Here is a 21818-nt window from a genome sequence, read left to right as displayed (position 1 = left end):
TTTGGTCTCATATGACCAGACTCTATTCTCCCAGTATTTATTTGGATTGTCCAAATGTTGTTCACCAAACTTTACACTAAACTTCAACATGCTCTTTCTACAGCAGTGGAGACTTGCATGGTGAGCATGAATAGAGGCCATGGCGGTTGAGTGCATTACTTATTGTTTTGTTTGAAACAACTGAACCTGCTAATTGCAGGTCTTTCTGAAACTTGCCACGAGTGGTTCTTGGCTCATAGACAACTCTTCTGATTATTCTTTTGACTCCTCTGTCCAAAATCTTGCAAGGAGCACCTGGTCATGGCTGGTTTATGGTGAAATTATGTTCTTTCCACTTCTGGCCCCAACGGTGCTCACTGCAACATTCAGAAGTTTAAAAATACATCTTTCACCAATGCCATCAGGATTGTTAGCAACAATAAGGTTGTGAAGGTCTTGAGAGGGTTCTTTGCTTTAATTCATCATGAGATGCTTCTTGCGTGATACCTTGGTAAGGAGAACCCCTTTTATAGGCCACCAGTTAGGACTAAACTAGCTGATATTCATTTGCCCTGATAGGGGGCTTTCAGGATTGACAAATGTCAGCTGCTTCCTTGGATTTCCAGGCCTTTTTGCACCTCCTTTTCTTCATGTATTCAATACTTATTCCCTGTGTCATTCCACTTTATTACACATAACTTAATATATGAACCCCCAGGTGTCCATTAAACCCATTGTCACGTGGACCTTTCAAAGATGTGGAAGTGAAGCTCCCCAGTATTAAACAATCTGATAGGTAGGACTTGAATATGGGATACAATACAATACAATACAGTTTATTTTTGTATAGCCCAAAATCACACAGGAAGTGCCGCAATGGGCTTTAACAGGCCCTGCCTTTTGACAGCCCCCAGCCTTGACTCTCTGAGAAGACAAGGAAAACTCCCAATAAAACCTTGGAGGGAAAAATGGAAGAAACCTCGGGAAAGGCAGTTCAAAGAGAGACCCCTTTCCAGGTAGGTTGGGCGTGCAGTGGGTGTCAAAAGTAGGGGGACAATACAATACAATATACAGAACAGAACAATTCCTTAAGACAGCATAATAATAATAATTTTAGAAGTACGGTTTAACAGTAGATGATATGACATAATTAGGTTTGGATCAGTTTGACAGTCCGGCAGAGCATTCCGTTTTTAAGTGTTAATTTTTGTGTCATAATTTTTATATTAGAGCAGAGGAACCTTTAATGCAATGCAAAGGTGGTGGATGTTTACATTTCTTTTGTCCAGGACTTGATGGTTTGAAGACACAAATATTAGCATGCTGCTGTTCCAGAAGCTCCTCCAGATCAATAGACAAGGTAAGTGGTGTATCATTAGATTAGATAAACTTTATTAATACAGTTAAGAAATTCAGATGCATACAGCAGCAGAAACATAAAACAAGAATACAGAGTCACAAGACAGATAATACAGCCAGTCAATCAATTGATCAGTAAATAAATAAAAATAAACTTAATTAGTACATCAGGTGGAAGCATTTAATTGCCTGATAACAGAGGGAACAAAAGACCCCCAGAGGGGCTTCTTATCACTCTATGATGGAATGAGCCTGTTAAAGTGCTCCTGAAGGGGATGGAGGGGATTTTCATGATGGCCATCCATCCATCCATTATCCAACACGCTATATCCTAACTACAGGGTCACGGGGGTTCTGCTGGAGCCAATTCCAGCCAACACAGGGTCCAAGGCAGGAAACAAACCTTGGGCATCATCCTCTTTTCCACAACAGCTTCCCGTGTGTCCAGGGTTCACCCTGTGATGGAGCAGGCTTTTGTTCAGGCTTTGTGCTTCTTTTGAGCTCAGGTTGCTTCCCCAGGATACTGCAGTATAGCACACCACACTGGCTACTGTGGATTGGTAGAACATTTCTAGCACTTTGCTGCATGCATCAAAAGACCTGAGTCTCCTTAGGAAGTCCAGTCTGCTTTGGTCCTTCATGTCCAGCACCACTGTGTTGTCAGACCAGTCCAGTTTGTCATTTATGTGAACCCCCAGGTACTTGTAGCTCCACACCACTTCCATGTCCTCAGAATGAATGATGACTAGTCTCAGAGGCTCCTTGGCATGTCAGTTCTCCAATAACAGATCTTTTGTCTTGCTGATGTTGAGTTGCAGGTTATTGTCCTTGCACAACATGAAGTCCTCCAAGACTTTCCTGTACTTTTGACTCCTCTCCATTATTAATGCAGCCTATGATAGATGACTTTCTGTATATGCAAGTGCTGGTATTGTGCTGAAAGTCTTTTGTGTGGAGGTGCTCCACTACTACACACCACCATTTCTAACACACAAACCCTCAGCTTCACCAACTGCTGTCTGTTGGTCAGGAAGTCCATGATTCAAGAGACTGAAGGGGCATCAAGATTTAAAGCCTTGAGCTATTTCTCCATGCAGTGAGTTGTTAGAAGTGCTGGAAAAGTCAAAGAACGTGATCCTAACGTGGTGGCAGCTTAGTCCAGGTTGGAGTATGCTCTGTGGAGCATGGAGATGAGAACACTCTCCACACCTACACTACTGGTTAAATGGTTTAGAACACCTCAATGTTTCCAGTTTTTCTTCAGATTTAATCAGTCAGTCATTTTCCAACCTGCTATATCCTAAGCATTTAATTGCCTGATAACAGAGGGAACAAAAGACCCTCAGAGGGACTTCTTATCACTCTCTGATGAAATGAGCCTGTTAAAAAGTGCTCCTGGAGGGGATGGAGGGGATTTTTCATGATGGCCATCCATCCATTATCCAACCCACTATATCCTAACAACAGAGTCGCGGGGGGTCTGCTGGAGCCAATCCCAGCCAGCACAGGGTGCAAGGCAGGAACAAATCCCCGGGCAGGGTGCCAGCCCACCACAGGACACACACACTAGGGACAATTTAGGATCATCAGTGCACCTAACCTGCATGTCTTTGGACTGTGGGAGGAAACAGGAGTACCCGGAGGAAACCCACGCAGACACGGGGAGAACATGCAAACTCCACGCAGGGAGGACCCGGGAAGCGAACCCAGGTCTCCTAACTGCAAGGCTACCACTGTGCCACCATGCCGCCCTAGTCAAATTTAATCAGTTGAAATGCAATGAATAACCTAAAATGGTGACCAGGTAAGTAGTAAACTGCCAGAAGTTTAAATTTAAAATTTAGGTTAGCAAAAACTGAAAAATGGAAATTTCAAAATAGTACAATTGGGCCTTCTTCAGGAAATAACTAACAATCTACACGTGTTTTGCAGCAGTTAAAGTAAATGAAGTCTTGCAAGTTGAAGCAAACAGTTTGCACAGGTGTCCCAACTTCTGTTGATTACTTTAAAACTCTGTCTGTCTGTCTTAAAGAACAGTTGGAGCAGACTGTGTTACTACATCCTCTACACCCTAGAAAGTTGTAAATTCTGATGATAATGGCAAGAAAACAGCAATTAACAAATGAAATGAAATGGAGTACTATTACTTTTAGACGTGTGGGCCTTTCATTTAGAGAAATTGCAAAAAAAATAAAAAATTAAAGTCTCAATTAATACAGTGGTATTCTACATAATTCATAGGCAACTGGAAGAAACTGACAGAAAGAGATCTGGTAGGCCCAAAGTCAACAACCCGTCAGAAGACACATGTCTGAGGGTCACCAGCTGAGGTGATCACAGGCGCCTCACAGCTCAACAGAGCAGGTCGAAAAAAGCAAAGTGTCAGTGTCTACTGTGAAGAGGAGACTTTCTTCAGTCTGCAGTGGCCCACAGCTGCTATTTCAAGGCCCTGTTTTGTACTTTAAGAAATGGCTTCCTTCCTGCCACTTGTCCTGTAGGACCAGCAGTGCAAAGTCTCCTGTTTACAGGACAGACTGAGACTTTCAACCTGCACTGTTAGTTGTTGTGCTGTGAGGCGCCTGTCACACAAGCTGGTGACCCTCAGAAACATGTCTTCTGATTGGGTGATGACTGGTAGAATAAATGAGCACTATTTTATGAATGTCCATCAAAAATCTGAATGCTAAGAAACAAAGTGGGAAAAACACAAAAATAATGGAGAAGAAAAGCAAAATGTTACTGTGGGGCCCTACTATAACTATACAATGTCTGCTCTTGACGAAAATATCTTAACTCACATGCAGCCTTATTGCTTATCTCCACTGCCTTTGGTGGCCACACAACTGATATTTTTTAACCCTTTTCTTCAATGTGTGACGACAGATGGGCACAGTAGACATGCAATTGACATTCAAGAATTTGTGTGTGTTTATATTTATGCATAAAATATAGTATATCATTTTTTAAATAAATTTTGTATATTAGCTTTCCAGTATTTATTTTGCAAGCAGCAGACGAAGGGCATCAATGGCACTGCTCCAGCCATGGAAATGAGTATTCCCTGCAAATGAATGGAATGTGATATAGAAGACTCCCTACAGTCTTTTTAGATTGATAGCACAATTTTTGCTATTCAGTATTCATTTTACAAGAAGCACACGAGGGCACACATTTTCACAGCAAAAAACGACATGTGGAAATAAGTGTCTTTTCCACTGGGACAATGGGGCACAATAGACAAGAAAGTGCTAACCTTAACTCTGATTGTGTTATTAAAGAAACGGCACAATTTTAACTAGCAATGTTCATTTTGAAAGGAGCAGAAAGTGACAAGTATATCCAAGGCAAAGAGCCAGCTGTGGAAATGAGTGTCCCGTCCAGCATGAAAGGATCAAAGTGCACAGTAGATAAGGAATGCTACAAAGACCTCCTACAAGGTTTTAAAATGTATTTGATCAGTTTTAATCCACCATGGGCAATTTTACTTTATTATAGGATAATGACACCAACTGTAAAATTCTTTCCACAATGGTCTTAACACGCAGTAGCTTTTTTTTTTTTTTAATAATATAATTTAAACTGTTTCATTTACACACTTTTAATCACTAATACAATAAAGTGGTGGCTTTTAATTTCTACAATATAGCCTCTGTAATGGTTTATTTCCCCCAGATTAATAAAATGATGAGTTCCAAGCAAACAAGATAAGGACACATTTAAAACGCCAAACAAGAAAATGTAAGGCTTTCGGTAGAACAATGAAACTATCTGAGTAAATGTATGAGGGCAAGAGAGCATTGATTTGAACGATTTGTCTTTTAAATGTCTTTGCACAGAGTTTTTGGCTGCCAATGAAATATTATTAGTGATATTTTCTAACTTTTGTGTATATTTCTTTGTTAAAAAGGTCTCTCTCTCTCTCTCTATATATATATATATATATATATATATATATATATATATATATATATATATATATCCATCCATTATCCAACCCACTATACCCTAACTACAGGGTCACGGGGGTATGCTGGAGCCAATCCAGGGAGCAAGGCAGAAAACGAACCCCGGTCAGGGCGCCAGCCCACCGCAGATATATAGTACAGTATTTAAATACACAATATAAAAAAGTTCTATCTATATTTAAAAAAATGAATTTATTAGTAAACGCTGGCACCCCACTAAAATGAAAATCATGCGCAGTGTACCTGCAGACTGGATGCCATAGCTGTACGGAAAGAACCAACTGTGCGCGCACGCACGGTACTTGCAGGCAGGACGGCACACTTTGCATGGAGCGTGCGTTAAATCAAAACAGAAACGGCGCGCAAAGATCGAGGAGGGCCGGAGAGGAGGATAAAGATCGAGGAGCTCGGTAACAATCACACTTTGGCGTGCCTACTCTAAAACAGAAGGGCCACTGCTATCATCGTAACAAGTGTTGCGTGCTGGAAGAATTTGCGGATTCACGGGTGGTGTTGGGTAAACGAGCGCGCAGGCGATGGAGACTAATGACCTGCCTGGTTAGTGACCAGAAAGACTCCGTCCTAAAACTAAAAGACACTCGAATTCCGCTCGCTTGCCTCTGCTACCATCGGTGATTTGATTCTACACAAAACAACCGACTGTCCTTGTCAATACTCCTAACTGCCTCCTCGCTCTCTGGGGGGTGCTGAGAAGACTTTAGCAATCACATGGAGTGACGTCATACAGGGCGACGGAAAAGGGACTGTAAACGAGAGAAAAGACTGTCATCGAGTGTTTGCAAGACTGCAACTGAATCGCATCACCGAGAGGCAGGCAGAGGGCAAGTGCTCGGGGGCTTGAGGACGCCGCTTTATAGCTGTGTAAGTACCTCACAGCTGCATGCAACTTAAATGACAGATGAGCAGCGTGTTCGTGTCCATCAACCCACCACCAATATTTTCATCGGTGACTCTAACTGTGGCTCACGCCTTTCTATTTATTGTCACCCAAAGCCACCGTACGTTACCAAGTCCCATGTGTACTTCACATCGCCGCCCCCCGCCGTCTCATATTCATTGCTTTCCTTGAATTCCTTTAGCTGTGGCCGAGGTGAAATTAGCTTGACGTTCGACATTCATTTGACATTTAAACGTTGAAGCTTCGTATCTCCGAGACGAAAATTGAAGTGTTATTAAAATCTGCTATGTAAAAATTCACATTTTCCCACAATTTGTTTACAAGCGTTTCCTTTTTCCAGAAAGGTTTCTTTTTTGTGTTAAAATCAAGAATAGACCTCAAAACGCAATGCAAGTCCGAAATTGATACAGAATACACATAAAATCGGCACCAGTGTATAGAATTCTTCTTGTGAATTTCATGACAGACTTTACATTGCTTGTGATCATTACTAGTTAATATTTTTTAACAACGTATAAACAATGTAAAGTCAACAGAGTAAAAGCTAAAACCCGCATCAATCCGAAATGTATTTATTTATAGGCCAATGCCTAACGTGCATTTTACAACTCATATTTTTTCCCATTTTATTCAATCGAAGACCCTTAAAATGTCATGAACAAGACCTCCGGAATTCAACAGCCTCGCTTCTCAAACGGAAGGTATGCGTTTCAAAATAAAAGACCCCCAATAATCTCTTGACATTAAAGGTCTTCGATTGAATTAAAAAAAGGAAAAGTATACTGTAAGTCTATTCTATACATATGCTGGCGATTGTATGTGTATTTTGCACCCATGTCGAACTTTTATTTCATTTTGACAGGCTTTTTTAATTTTTACAGAAAAATGGAAGGAATTATTAAGGATAAGATTGAGCAGCACTTGGAAAGAGCAGGAGTTTGACTGAACAGTCAGCATGGGTTCAAAAGAAGGGAGGTCGTGTTTTACTAACATGCTGGAATTCTATGAGGAAGCAACCAAAGGATACGATCAAAGTGGAGCCTATGATGTTATTTATCTTGACTTTCAGAAAGCATTTGATAAGGTGCGACATGAGAGGTTGGGCATCAAACTAAAAGAAGTGGGAGTTCAGGGTGATGTTTTTAGATGGGTGCAGAATTTTCCTGTTTGCATATTTCAGCAGTTTTATCATAAAAACAATGGCTTGCAGGTTCAATATAAATATATTCTTCTGCTATGGTGCTTTTTTGCCAAACATGTCCGCAAAACCCTTCAGATTAACTACTGTTGCCATTCTTGACTTTGTACATAACACCTCTGTCTTTTTAACAGTTGTGAAATGAAAAACTCGGTGACTCTACTGTTGGAACGACTTGTGAGAAACTTTCTTAGAAGGAGAGGTCTGTTATTTTTTTCACACTGAAGATGACCCCCTTAAAGGTTTGTTTCTGTCCTGGTGTCTGTATAAATGCAGGGAATTCCAGTTTCTGTGTTACACTGGGCCTGACTTGCGTCGAAAGCTTGCATATTGTAATATGTTCGTTGAGCTGTTAAAGGTGTAATTTTGCTTGACTTCTCTTTAGAAGGCTTATGAAATGGACCGAGTCGAGTTGTGTTTCAAAGTTCTTTTTCCTGACTCTGCTCGGCCTTTTGACTTTTCCTCCTCCTCCTCCTCAGTCTCCTTATCCTCATCTCTCTTTGTGGATTTCTGAGCAGAAAATGAATTTGTTTTAACATATGTCAGCAATAAATTAATTGAGACTGTTAAACCTAATATATGCAACACAATTCTATTTTTCTTTTTTTTTATATACTTGGTTAATCCCTGAGGCCTATTCACAGTTCAACATAAATCCGCAGTTTTAACTTCAACATCATTAAACGTCTTTTTAAACTTTTGATTGCATTTTTATGAATGCTAATAGATTTTGTAAAAGTGGAAGGGGGAGAACTAATATGTCAGGCTAAAAATCAATGATGTTTAACAGTTACAGGCTACAAAGTGCATTCCAACACTCGGACTATGGCAGTGCATGATCGTCAGAGGACAGAGATACTCAATGGTGAGAAGTGGGGAGATTAATGGCAGCAAACAACTTGGCTAGCTAAGTTAATTTTGTGTAACCCTAAGGGAAATACACCTTAGCAAGGGGGAGCAAATAGATTTTCTGAAGAAATGCTTAGAAAAAACAGAACCACCACAAGTTTCCGCCATGAATGGAATTTGTAGGGTAAACGCTTCTCTTCAAGTGCAGTGTGAATGTAGCAGGATGGTGAAAGTGAACAGCATGCTCGGATAAAACTCAACATGTAGTGTACATTTATAGTTCTGCATAGTGCTTCATATCGGAAGGAAAATAAACTTTTGGGGGTCATGGAGTGCACTTTTTTTTTTTGGTGGGGCTCCGGCAGCACTTTGATTGTACCACAATATAATGGTTCACTGCAATAAATGTGCAGGTAGTCAGTAGACTTTTTAAATACATAATGGAAACTATTTGTTTCATTTAAGGATTGTGGACAAGTAAAAGGCAAGACAAGTGACTTATCTACACAAAGAATTTGCCAGTTGCCATGTGTAGAAAATGACTACTGTATCTGTGAGAAGTTAAGGACTTGTAGTGTTCACTCCGGATTGTTGGTCAGGACACTGAGGCGGAGAATTCCACACAGCAGCTAAGAATGAAATTGACTTATTTATTTCAAGACTAGCAAAAAACCCGCGCTTCGCAGCGGAGAAGTAGTGTGTTAAAGAAGCAATGAAAAAGAAAAGGAAACATTTTGAAAATAACGTAACATGATTGTCAATGTAATTGTTTTGTCACTGTTGTGAGTGATGTGTTGTTGTCATATATATATATATATATATATATATATATATATATATATATATATATATATATATATTTAACACACACACATAAACATATATATATATATATATCTATACATATACACATATATACATACATATATATATATATCTACATATATACACATACATATGCATACACACATAAATACATACACACATACATACACACACACATATATAAACATATATATACATATACATACATATCTACATATATACACACACAGCTATTTCGTATCACTGCAATACGCTGCTTGTTAAAACGGATAACTCCCGCTCTTACGCAAGTCTGCGTGGATATTATGAACTATCGATTTGTTCAAGTTCTATTTAAATTTTAAATAGAAGGAATTTTTATTTAGTCGACAGAAATATCTTTGGTAGGAATGGTAAAACAGACAGGAATATTATTCGTGAATAAATCAACTCAAACCTTAAACAACTTATAATATTTTGCTCTCCATAAAAATATATCCTGTCTAAATTATACAAGTTAGAAATAAAGTAAACGTTAAAAGAACAAACATTCAAATTTCTTTACTCTTATGTAATTTTATATAAAAAATAAACTTAGATTTTAAATATCCCAAAAGATTTTGCTCTCCATAAAAATATATCCTGTCAAAATTATACAAATTCAAATATGAACATGCTGCATAACAAAACCTGGAAATATAAATAAAATGTGTTCCTTTCAGCAATAACAAATCAAATCATTCAGTTGTCTTTGCTCATATGTCATTTTAGAGCTGGACGCCTGGCATCTTTTTGGCCACAGGTTCGTTTCTGTTTGGTGTGAGGTTCTGTGTTGTGGAGATTCTCAGGATGGATTGCAGGTGCTCATCAGTGAGGCGACTCCTGTGTGCTGTTTTGTTAGTCTTTATCACTGAGAAGAGCTTCTCACACAGATATGTGCTACCAAACATGCACAAGGTTCGAGCCGCATGTAGACGGACTTTTTGTTCTTCAAAGTCACCAAAGCGCCGTGCAAACTCAGTGCGCCAGTTTATCAGCAAAGTGCGATTTGGGAACACCGTAGTGACGACTTGGTTTAACATTACTTGGCAACAGGGAAAGTGGGGCAAGGTGCACTGGTGCATTTGTGTCTCCCATAAAAGCAGCTTCACTTGAAATCACTTTGTGATTGTGCACGGGTAAAACGTCCGCTGAAGTGTCAGATTCTTATTTAATTATGCTGCTTTCTGTATCTTCTGCATTGCATTCAGGTTACCCTGATGTTTTGTCTCATAGTGCCGTCTTAGATTAAATTCTGTAATTACAGCCACATTAGCTCCACAAATGAGACACACGGGTTCAGTAAACATATACTCAGCCTCCCATCGGTTTTTAAAGGCTCTATTTTCAGAATCAACTTTTCTCTTCAGCATCATGTGAGCTAGCTTCGCAATAACTTACAGCATCATAAGGCGGTAAGTGTTCGGCAAGACAGCTGAAGCGCTGCATTATGGGATCTGTAGTTTATTGTGTTACCAGCGCTTCATATACCCGGCTTTAATAACAATAATACAGTATATAAAATGATCTCGGGCGGATATAATTACACGCCGGGCCGGATGTGGCCCGCGGCCCTTGAGTTTGACACATATGGACTAAATAGAACTTGAAAAGATATATTTTTTCAAATGTGATCGCGCAATTCAGATAGAGTTGACGCGCACTACAGCCTGCATCCTCCCCTCGCTCTTACTTTTTTACCGTTCATCTAATGAATACACCGAGTATGGCTTTACCAAAACAATCATTGATGGCGAATAAAGTATCCATTATTCGAGTATGTAGATCGTGATATATATATATATACATATATATATACCCGCGTATCGCAGCGAGAAGTAGTGTGTTAAAAAGCTAGAAAAGAAAAGGGAACATTTTAAAAATAACGTAACATGACTGTCAATATACAGTATTTGTTTTGTGAGTGTTACTGAGTGTTGCTGTCATCAAGGATTTGATTATCATTATTTCTTTCAATCAGGTTCGTATTTGTAGGATGTGTTGTGTTCAAGTTACATTCCGTGTTTGTCAATCGTTGTAAAGATGACAGGTTTCATTCATCGATTCGTTTCTTACTGCATCAATAAACAGCTCGTCTTCTTCTTTATCTGAGACCTGACACACTGCATGCACGGGTTTTTTACACTGTCTTCCTTTAGGGACATTGACTTTTTCCACGTGTGCTTTGTTTCCACAGTAGCTGGATTTATGAATATGCTTATCAGACGCTTCATATTTTTGCTGCCTTTTCAATTGTGTAATTGGTTTTGTTCAGCTCTTTGGAACTGTTGCTTTTATCTGTGCACTGCGCCAGTTCACGTGAGCCACTCGGTGTACATGCATCGAAGGTTCCCAGCTGTGCTGGTGCCATCTCTGCTATGTCCATGGCTGTATTTAATGTTACCTTAGTCCTGGCACTTAAAACTTTCTCTCGCAGTTTCGCTGAGTTTGTGTCAAACACCACCCTGACCATCTCATCTTCCTCTCCATAAGCACAGTCCTTCACCCGTGAATATTTACCCGTGGCAGTTTGCTATTGGATTGCCGCTGACGGACGGCCTTATATGGGCAGGCACTAAATTACAAACGCCAGCGCAGCCTGTCTATAAACTTAATTTAAAGTGTAGGTTTACATCGTGCTTTGTTTCCGAAGTAGCAGAACTCATCAATATGGTTGTATATGTCACTCGCCGCTTCTTATTGTTTCGCTGCCTTCTCAATTATATATGCATGTTTTCTTCAGCGCTTTTTTGAGGTCTTCCTGATTTTCTATGTGCTGCGTGATTACGTGGGAGGCGTGATGATGTCACACGAAACTCCGCCCCACGGCGTTGAAGCTCATCTCCATTACAGTAAATGGAGAAAAACTGCTTCCAGTTATGACCATTACGCGTAGAATTTCGATATAAAACCTGCCCAACTTTTGTAAGGAAGCTGTAAGGAATGAACCTGCCAAATTTCAGCCTTCCACCCACACGGGAAGTTGGAGAATTAGTGGGAGTGAGTCAGTGAGTCAGTGAGTGAGTGAGTGAGTGAGTGAGTGAGTGAGGGCTTTGCCTTTTATTAGTATAGATATGCACGTGTGTTTAGGTAGGTATATATGTGTGTGTGGTCTACAATAAAAAGAATAGAAAAAACGTTATTGGGGCGGCATGGTGGCGCAGTGGGTAGTGCTGCTGCCTTGCAGTAAAGAGACCTAGGTTCGCTTCCCGGGTCCTCCCTGCCTGGAGTTTGCATGTTCTCCCCGTGTCTGCGTGGGTTTCCTCCCACAGTCCAAAGACATGCAGGTTAGGTGCATTGGTGATCCTAAATTGTCCCTAGTGTGTGTGTGTGTGTCCTGCGGTGGTGTTGGCGCCCTGCCCAGGATTGGTTCCTGCCTTGAGCCCTGTGTTGGCTGGGATTGGCTCCAGTAGACCCCCGTGACCCGGTGTTTGGATTTAGCGGGTTGGAAAATGGATGGATGGGTAAATTACACAAAAGTCCACTAGATGGCAGTATTACTCAAATTAGTCACTAGCTTATCGGCAGTACGAGATACAAATCGATAAAGTTTATCAGTAAACAGTATCAACAAACTTATAGTAATTATGTAACAACATAAACTATTATTGAAAGACTATTCAATAGTGTAAATTCCCAACATATAAACGTTAAACACTACACTTTAAACTACGTTGCATATTGACGTATAACAAACATACGAATCAAACGCAAATGAACGCACACTTCTTACTGACGCTTAGTTATTACAAACAAATGTTTCTCTATGCAGAAATGACAACTGTAGCACACGAGCATCTCTTTCTCGTTTCGAACATCCCATAATATGTGCTCTTGTGCATTCTGGGAGGTGCTCCTTGAAATGTGAGCCTATTGCTGTCTCTCTAACACCATGAGACCTTCCAGCTGGACTTCACGTGTTGCTGAACGAGAATAAACCAAGTTGTGATCTGCCTACGTGTCGTATTCTCTTCGCTGCCTCATCCCACTTTGGTTTTTCTCGCTGTTGGGAAGGCTGCTGCATGACTGACTTATCATCTGACGGAAGATGACGATGAACAGGCTCTCCTTTAGAAATGCGAGCTTTCCTTTTGTGGACCTCGTGCATTATTTCTCTGTGTTTGTCTGAAACGTAATAAGTCATAATTAGTGCTTATTCATACACTTTGCAGTATTTTTATTTATTAGGTTACGATGTCCCGTTTACTGCATAGCACTTTTCACAACTTTATTTCAACTCGCTGAAGGACCAGTGATGTTATTTTACATCATTTGCTTTTTAATCCGCTTGTGATGCTTTGTTTTGTAAGCAGGGTTAATAAAGTAGTACATTATGCTGACTTGTAAAGTGGCCGATTAAGTCGGGTTTGGGAAATGTGCACAAAAGGTAGTTTGTACCTTATACTTGCATCTTGGGGTTCCTCATTAATTCCGAAGATGCGTCGCTTTCAGGAATCGCAATCTTGATAAGTAAAAGAGGGAAACCATCTGAAGCGAGTGGAGTTTGTGAGCTTGAGAAGGAATACCAATGTAGATGCAATACGAGAAAATCTTACTGTTACTCTTACATTAAAATTTAACTGATTGAGTTGGGACATCATCATTAGTATGTGTGTAAGTAACACGGCTTGACATTTTAAGACCTGCTTAATCCAATGTAGACAGAATATATTTGCTGTGATAAACGGCCCGGACACAGACAGGCAGACATCGTTATAATCACCCAACACACGCTTTATTTACAAATAACAACAACAATATTTATTTATATAGCACATTTTCATACAAAAAGTAGCTCAAAGTACTTTACATAATAAAGAATAGAAAAATAAAAGACACAGTAAGAAAATTAAATAAGTCAACATTAATTAACATCGAATAAGAGTAAGGTCCAATGGCCAGGGGGGACAGAAAAAACCCAGACGGCTGGAGAAAAAAATAAAATCTGTAGGGATTCCAGACCATGAGACCGCCCAGTCCCCTCTGGGCAATCTACCTCACATAAATGAAACAGTCCTCTTTGGATTTAGGGTTCTCATAGAAGGACTTGATGATGATGGTCACGTAGACTTCTGGCTTTTAATCCATCCATCATTGTCTATTAAATAGTCTATTTACAGTGAAGCACACAACCCCCAAAGTTCCCCCAAAGGCCAGGCCTTTCCAAATGCCTTCTTCACCACCTCCACTCCTCACCACCAAGCTCTGTCCTTCTCCTCTCCCGACTCCAGCAATCGAATGGAGGGAGGCGGACCCTCTTATCCTTACCCTGATGTGCTCCAGGTGTCTCCAAATTAGCTTCTGCCGGCACTCCCCAGTGTGGCGCAAGTACCGGCTGCACACCCAGATGCACTCCGGGTGTCCCTGGTCTTCCTCCCCCAGCACTTCCGGGTGTGGCGGAAGTGCTATGGGGACAGGGCTCCTCAGGCATTGGGGCACCCCCTGGCGTTGACCATGGGCCCCTGTAGGGTTGAGCTTCAGAGCTCAGTTTCTGTGGTCCCCAAAGCCACCGGGGCAGTCGCCCCCTCGTGGTCTGGAGGAAGCGTAAGCCCTCCTCTGGTCCTCCTGGGCATTTCGGCTGGGTACCACCCCCAGCCACTCGACACATTGCATATATTACTTGGGTGACAAATTAGATGGATTTTTTTTTTCTTTTAAAGCTGTATCAAATGTAGCCATATCCCATGATTCAGTGCGAAAGCCCAAACCACTATTGCCTACTAATGACTATTAGAGAAGTAAATAGAGATTTGTGGTTAGTGTTAGTGCCTCGCAGCTCCAGCACACTGAATTTCTGAACCTTCACCTGTTTATGGCTTATGTGAGGTTTTCAAGTGTGCCCTGAGTTTTTGTTTTTCCACTTTCCACAAGATGCATTGGTTTAGTGGACGGGCAAATCTTATTTGACTTAGTGTGGTTGTGGTCATGAATACTAGTGTACTCTATGCGGTCCCACAGTTCGTTCTGACCTATAGAGGTACTCTGGCTTTCTTCCCATCTAACTACTATATAATAAAACACTAAGGTCTGTGTGTCCAGTGCCCCAGAGTAATCTGATTGGTCAGTTTGGCTTTCATAATGCAATGAAAAAAGAAAGTGCGAGTGTGAGATGCATGAGGAAGAGTAAAGGATACATATGCTGCGAGAGCTGACTTCAGAAACAGAAAGTTTTAATTCTTCCAAAATGACATCAAGTCGAGTTTTGAAAGTCCCTAATGTCTTACTGTCTACCTCACTACTTGGTAGCTTATTCCAAGTGTCTATTGTTCTTTGTGTAAAGAAAAACGTTTAATATTTGTGCAAAATTTACCTTTAACAAGTTTTTAACAGTGTCCCTGTGTTCTTGATGAACTCATTTTAGAATAACAGTCTTGATCCACTGTTTGAATTCCCTTTGTAATTTTAAACACTTCAGTCATGTCTCCTCTTAATCTTCCTTTGTTTAAACTGTAAAGGCTCAGCTCTTTAAATCTTTGCTCATAATTCATCCCCTGTATCCCGGGGATCAGCCTAGTCGCTGTTTTCTGACCTTTTCAACCACTGCTATGTCCTTTTTGTAGCCTGAAGACCAAAACTGCACAAAGGACTCCAGATGAGGCCTCACCGGTGTGTTATAAAGCTTGAGCAGAACCTCCTGTGACTTGTACTCCACACATCAAGGCGCTATATAACCTGACATTCTGTTAGCCTTCTTAACAGCTTCTGAGCACTGTCAGGCAGTTCATAACGTAGAGTCCACTGTGACTCCTAAATCCTTCTCATAAGGTGTACTCTCGATTTCCCGACCACCCATTGTGTATTCAAATCTCACATTTTTACTTCCTATGTATAATACTTTACATTTACTGACATTAAATTTCATCTGCCACAAGCCTGTATGCTGTCCAAGACCTGATGTAATGATATAATGGATTCCAAATTATCTGCTAATCCACCTATCTTGGTATCAACTGCAGACTTAACCAGCTTGTTACTTACTTACAGTGGTGTGAAAAACTATTTGCCCCCTTCCTGATTTCTTATTCTTTTGTATGTTTGTCACACAAAATGTTTCTGATCATCAAACACATTTAACCATTAGTCAAATGTAACACAAGTAAACACAAAATGCAGTTTTTAAATGATGGTTTTTATTATTTAGGGGGCCAACAAAATCCAAACCTACATGGCCCTGTGTGAAAAAGTAATTGCCCCCTGAACCTAATAACTGGTTGGGCCACACTTAGCAGCAATAACTGCAATCAAGCGTTTGCGATAACTTGCAATGAGTCTTTTACAGCGCTCTGGAGGAATTTTGGCCCACTCATCTTTGCAGAATTGTTGTAATTCAGCTTTATTTGAGGGTTTTCTAGCATGAACCGCCTTTTTAAGGTCATGCCATAGCATCTCAATTGGATTCAGGTCAGGACTTTGACTAGGCCACTCCAAAGTCTTCATTTTGTTTTCTTCAGCCATTCAGAGGTGGATTTGCTGGTGTGTTTTGGGTCATTGTCCTGTTGCAGCACCCAAGATCGCTTCAGCTTGAGTTGACGAACAGATGGCCGGACATTCTCCTTCAGGATTTTTTGGTAGACAGTAGAATTCATGGTTCCATCTATCACAGCAAGCCTTCCACGTCCTGAAGCAGCAAAACAACCCCAGACCATCACACTACCACCACCATATTTTACTGTTGGTATGATGTTCTTTTCTGAAATGCTGTGTTCCTTTTACGCCAGATGTAACGGGACATTTGCCTTCCAAAAAGTTCAACTTTTGTCTCATCAGTCCACAAGGTATTTTCCCAAAAGTCTTGGCAATCATTGAGATGTTTCTTAGCAAAATTGAGACGAGCCCTAATGTTCTTTTTGGGAACAGTTTAACAGCTCACAATGTGAGTGTTCACATTGCTGGCCTTCATTATTTACACAGTCTTGTAGTCTACTTTAATAATAATAGTAATAATAAGACAAATAATACTTCTTCTTTCGGCTGCTCCCATTAGGGGTTGTTACAGAGGACCATCTTCTTCCATATCTTTCTGTCCTCTGCATCTTGTTCTGTCACCCCCATCACCTGCATGTCCTCTCTCACCACATCCATAAACCTTCTCTCAGGCCTTCCTCTTTTCCTCGTCCCTGGCAGTTCTATCCTTAACATCCTTCTGCCAATACACCCAGCGTCTCTCCTCTGCACATGTCCAAACCAACACAATCTCGCCTCTCTGACTTTGTCTCCCAACTGTCCAACTTGAGCTGACCCAATTAATAAATAGTAATACAAAATTAAACTCTGTGTTTTGCATACTCACAGCTGTAGACCTCCTTTTGCCCAGCACTGTTTATATGCTCAAACACGCATGCACACAGAGATTTTGAGCTTTATATATTATAGATGTACAAAATGTAAACATAATGCCGGGGGTTGATAAAATAATGAAAACTGATAATTAAGCTAACAGGTAGGTGGCTGTCTGTCTGTCTTAGTGTGTTAGTCATTGTTTTGTTTGATTCAGCATGGTCTCAAATCAGGACAGGAAATGACACACCATGGCTTTTCCACACTGGTGACACTGACAAAGGGAGAGGGTTAGGGTTAGGGTTAGGGTCTTGTCTTTATATTGGTCCAGCTTCTGTGATATACCACCAGGACCAGTGGGTACAAGGGGACTCCTGTACTTCATTCCAGTCTTATCACAACCTACCCAGTCCAGCACTTTCTCCCAGTTTCAAAGGAAGCACCAACTGCTCTCAGACATGCCTTCCCGTCTAGCCGAGCTTGTCAACTCGTTCAGACTAAGAGAATGTAAACCGTCACTGCACTCTTCATTCACTGTGATTAACTCCTCTCCATCACAAATGGCTCAACAGAAATCCTATGTGATCAAGTAGGGTCATACATATCCTAGAGCAACAACTGATTATCCTTTTTCCTTCCTTTTAAACCTTATTGAAATACAAATTTTTACAAATAAAAGAATAGAAGAATATTTATCAACCTATTTACTTGATATTAATAATCTTTTACACTCCACTATACGTCGGTTAATGAGGCTGTCAAGAATAAAGACTGGTTGAGGTTGATTGTCACACCAAGAACTGGCCATTGTGTCCTGCTGCAATCTATGCAGAAAGTTATGTTTACGTCGTGACAATGTGTAGCTAAAATTCATTATTAAAACTGAAAACCTGCGAACATGTGAAAGCACCCACCAGTGAAGGAAGCTGATGAAGAGCGCACTACGGTGGTGTCTCATAGGAAGGCATATGACATTCAAGGAAATGACATTCTTTTCCATTATCACTACTACTGTATTTTGGTTTGCTGTGTTGTTTTTGAATGTGATGAGCATTTTCCTTGTTAATTTAAATTACGGTACATTTCCAATCAAGTTTAGAAGAAAGCATAATTGTTATCTGATACCATATAGTAATCAAGTCAAACTTTATTTATGAAGCACAATACAACAGCCAAAACTGAACCAAAGTGCTGTACAAGAAATGATAAAAGAAACAATTCAAAATATCTAAGTACACATCACAGAACTGCAAACATAACCAACTATTACATAAATGATAAACTCAACATACACCCATGCATACCCATTTATAATCATGAATGTCCATGAGCCAGCATATAATGTGCAAACATAATGCCAGTGAGAAGAGATAAGACTTTAATGAGGACTTAAAAATGGCTGGTGTTGGGGCAGACCAAATATAATAATAAGGCGAGCCATTCCAGAGACAAACAGCCTGAGCCCCCCTTTGCTTCAACCTCAACCTCAGCACAACTAAGAGTGTCTGTCTAGTAGACCGCAGTGCTCTTGCTGGGACAAACAAGTGAAGAAGTTCCAAGGGTTAAGACAGGGTTGCTCCATTCAAACATTTAGAAACAAGTAAAAAAATTTTAAAATCAATTCTGAAATTAACCAGAAACCAATGGAGGGTGGTCAGCATTGGTGAAATACGATATAAGAGTCAGTCAATAAGCATTGTAGCCGCCGGAGTAAGGCGAAATCAGGCATGGGTAAAACGTGTGTCTAAAGAAATCTCACAGTCCAAAAAAGTTCGTTTTAAAAATATTTAGTGAAAGTTAAGAGCAAATAATCCACACAAGAATACAGGAAAAAATAGTTACACACGTAGAATAGAAGGCAAAAAATGGGAAAAGATGTATCTTGTCTTAAACTTAGCTTTTCTTGAGAAGCTTTAGTTATTTCTGTACTTAAAAGTTCTTTACTTCTTCTTCTCTACTTGAAGATTCTTAAATTCTTATATACTTAAAGATTCTTAGCTTCCTTCTTTTTCTGTATGCTTTAAGCATACGGCACAGCACGTGAATTAAGTGCTGTTTTCTTACATATTTACTTCACACGCTCAAAAGGCCCGTAGGCCGATTGGCACATAGGCATGTGCCCAGGCACGGTTTAAAACCTTATACCTTCCATACCTTACTCAAGGCAAGGCTGGTCACTAACTGGAGAACATTTCTCACTCAAAGCTGTTAGAAAATGGCAGGAATATACCAATACAATTCTATTTACTGGGGTTATAGGAACCTCCCATAGATTATGCATTGTCATCTAGTAAAATATTCATGAATCTTATAGAACTAGGGAAATGGCTCTTACAAGCAAGCAGCAGTATTCTGTGGTATGGCAACATGTACTTGTGTTCTATAAATAAACAAATTAACTAATACTATTGGGCCTGTTAAATGTTATTTTATTACAATCATATGAAAAAGTTTGGGAACCCCTCTCAGCCTGCATAATAATTGACTCTCAACAAAAAAGATAACAGTGGTATGTCTTTCATTTCCTAGGAACATCTGATTAGTGGGGTGCTTTCCGAACAAACTTCTTAGTGAAGCAGTATTTAGTTGTATGAAATTTAAATCAGATGTGAAAAACTGGCTGTGCAAAAATGTTGGTCCCCTTGTCATTTTGCTGATTTGAATGCCTGTCACTGCTCAATGCTGATTACTTGTAACACCAAATTGGTTGGATTAGCTCGTTAAGCCTTGAACTTCATGGACAGGAGTGTCCAATCATAAGAAAAGGTATTTAAGGTGGTCAATTGCAAGTTGTGCTTCCCTTTGACTCTCCTCTGAAGAGTGACAGACAGCATGGGATCCTCAAAGCAACTCTCAAAAGATCTGACAACAAAGATTGTTCAGTCTCATGGTTTAGAGGAAGGCTACAGAAACCTATCTCAGAGGTTTCAACTGTAAGGAATGTAATCAGGAAATGGAAGGCCACGGGCACAGTTGCTGTTAAACCCACTCAGAACTGTCAGGCAAAGAAAAGCAGAGGAGCGGCATATGTGCAGGATTGTGAGAATGGTTACAGACAACCCACAGATCACCTCCAAAGACCTGCAAGAACATCTCGCTGCAGATGGTGTATCTGTACATCGTTCTACAATTCAGCACAATTTGCACAAAGAACATCAGTATGGCAGAGTGATGAGAAAGAAGCCCTTTCTGCACTCATGCCACAAACTGAGTCGCTTGTTATATGTCAATGCTCATTTAGACAAGCCAGATTCATTTTGGAACAAAGTGCTTTGGACTGATGAGACAAAAATTCAGTTATTTGGTTACAACAAAAAGCGCTTTGCATGGCAGAACAAGAACACCGCATTCCAAGTAAAACACCTGCTATCTACTGTCAGATTTGGTGGAGGTTCCATCATGCTGTGGGGCTGTGTGGCCAGTTCAGGGACTGGGGCCCTTGTTAAAGTCGAGGGTCGGATGAATTCAACCCAATATCAACAAATTCTTCAGGATAATGTTCAAGCATCAGTCACAAAGTTGAAGTTACGTAGGGGATGGATATTCCAACAAGACAATGACCCAAAACAGTTCGAAAATCTACAAAGGCATTCATGGAGAGGGTGAAGTACAATGTTCTGGAGTGGCCGTCACAGTCCCCTGGCTTGAATATCATCAAAAATCGATGGGATGATTTGAAGCAGGCTGTCCATGCTCGGCTGCCATCAAATTGAACGGAACTGGAGAGATTTTGTATGAAGAATGGTCAGAAATACCTCCATTTAGAATCCAGACACTCATCAAAGGCTATAGGAGGCGTCTGGAGGCTCAAAGGAGCAAAAGGAGGCTCAACTAAGTATTGATGTAATATTTCTGTTGGGGTGCCCAAATTTGTGCACCTGTATAATTTTGTTATGATGCATATTTCATATTTTCTGTTAATCCAATAAACTTAATGTCACTGTTGAAATACTACTGTTTCCATAAGGCATGTTGTATATTAAAAGGAAGTCGCTACTTTGAAAGCTCAGCCAATGATAAACAAAAATCCAAAGAATTAAGAGGGGTTCCCAAACTTTTTCATATGACTGTAAGTAATTAGTGTTTTAAATGCTTTATTTTTTGCAGAAATCCTCAGTGGACTGATCTGTATGTGATTAAGAGTGTTTTAGTGATATTTGGATACACTAGATAGGGGATACCTGTTATTATTTTTCCCACTTGAAGAGAAGGACATGGATGCTTCCTTTATGTGGCAACTTGTTATCGAAACGTTCTTAGTACGCTTTTTATGATGATAAGGAGTGGCTATACTGTACTTGGTTTCCGCTAAATTGATATAGAAATGCAATTAATGTATCTTACATTAAACTAATACATAAAGCAAACAAGGTGGAGTGGTGACTCTGTGGCCTAAGATCTGTGCTGGTATCTGGAAGGCTGCTGGTTC

General features: G+C 40.2%; 1 protein-coding gene across 5 annotated transcripts in view; it reads left to right on the top strand.

The window, feature by feature from the left end:
- The first annotated feature begins 1105 nt into the window (after positions 1 to 1105).
- The window catches only part of LOC120533285 (zinc finger protein 773-like), a 78985-nt gene continuing 58272 nt past the window's right edge, over positions 1106 to 21818 (top strand). For 2 of the 5 annotated variants that reach the window (XR_005634470.1, XM_039760103.1), the window contains exon 1: positions 5555 to 6185. The gene's annotated coding sequence lies outside the window, so the exon portion shown is untranslated. Of the gene's footprint in view, positions 1340 to 5554; positions 6186 to 7581; positions 7663 to 21818 lie in introns of those variants that run through there. The other 3 variants (XM_039760106.1, XR_005634469.1, XM_039760107.1) reach the window with 3 other exon arrangements.

This window comes from Polypterus senegalus, chromosome 8 (assembly GCF_016835505.1).
Source record: "Polypterus senegalus isolate Bchr_013 chromosome 8, ASM1683550v1, whole genome shotgun sequence".
Taxonomy (NCBI): Eukaryota; Metazoa; Chordata; class Cladistia; order Polypteriformes; family Polypteridae; genus Polypterus; species Polypterus senegalus.
Note: the sequence above shows the minus strand (reverse complement) of the source record. Positions and strands in the feature narration are given on the sequence as shown.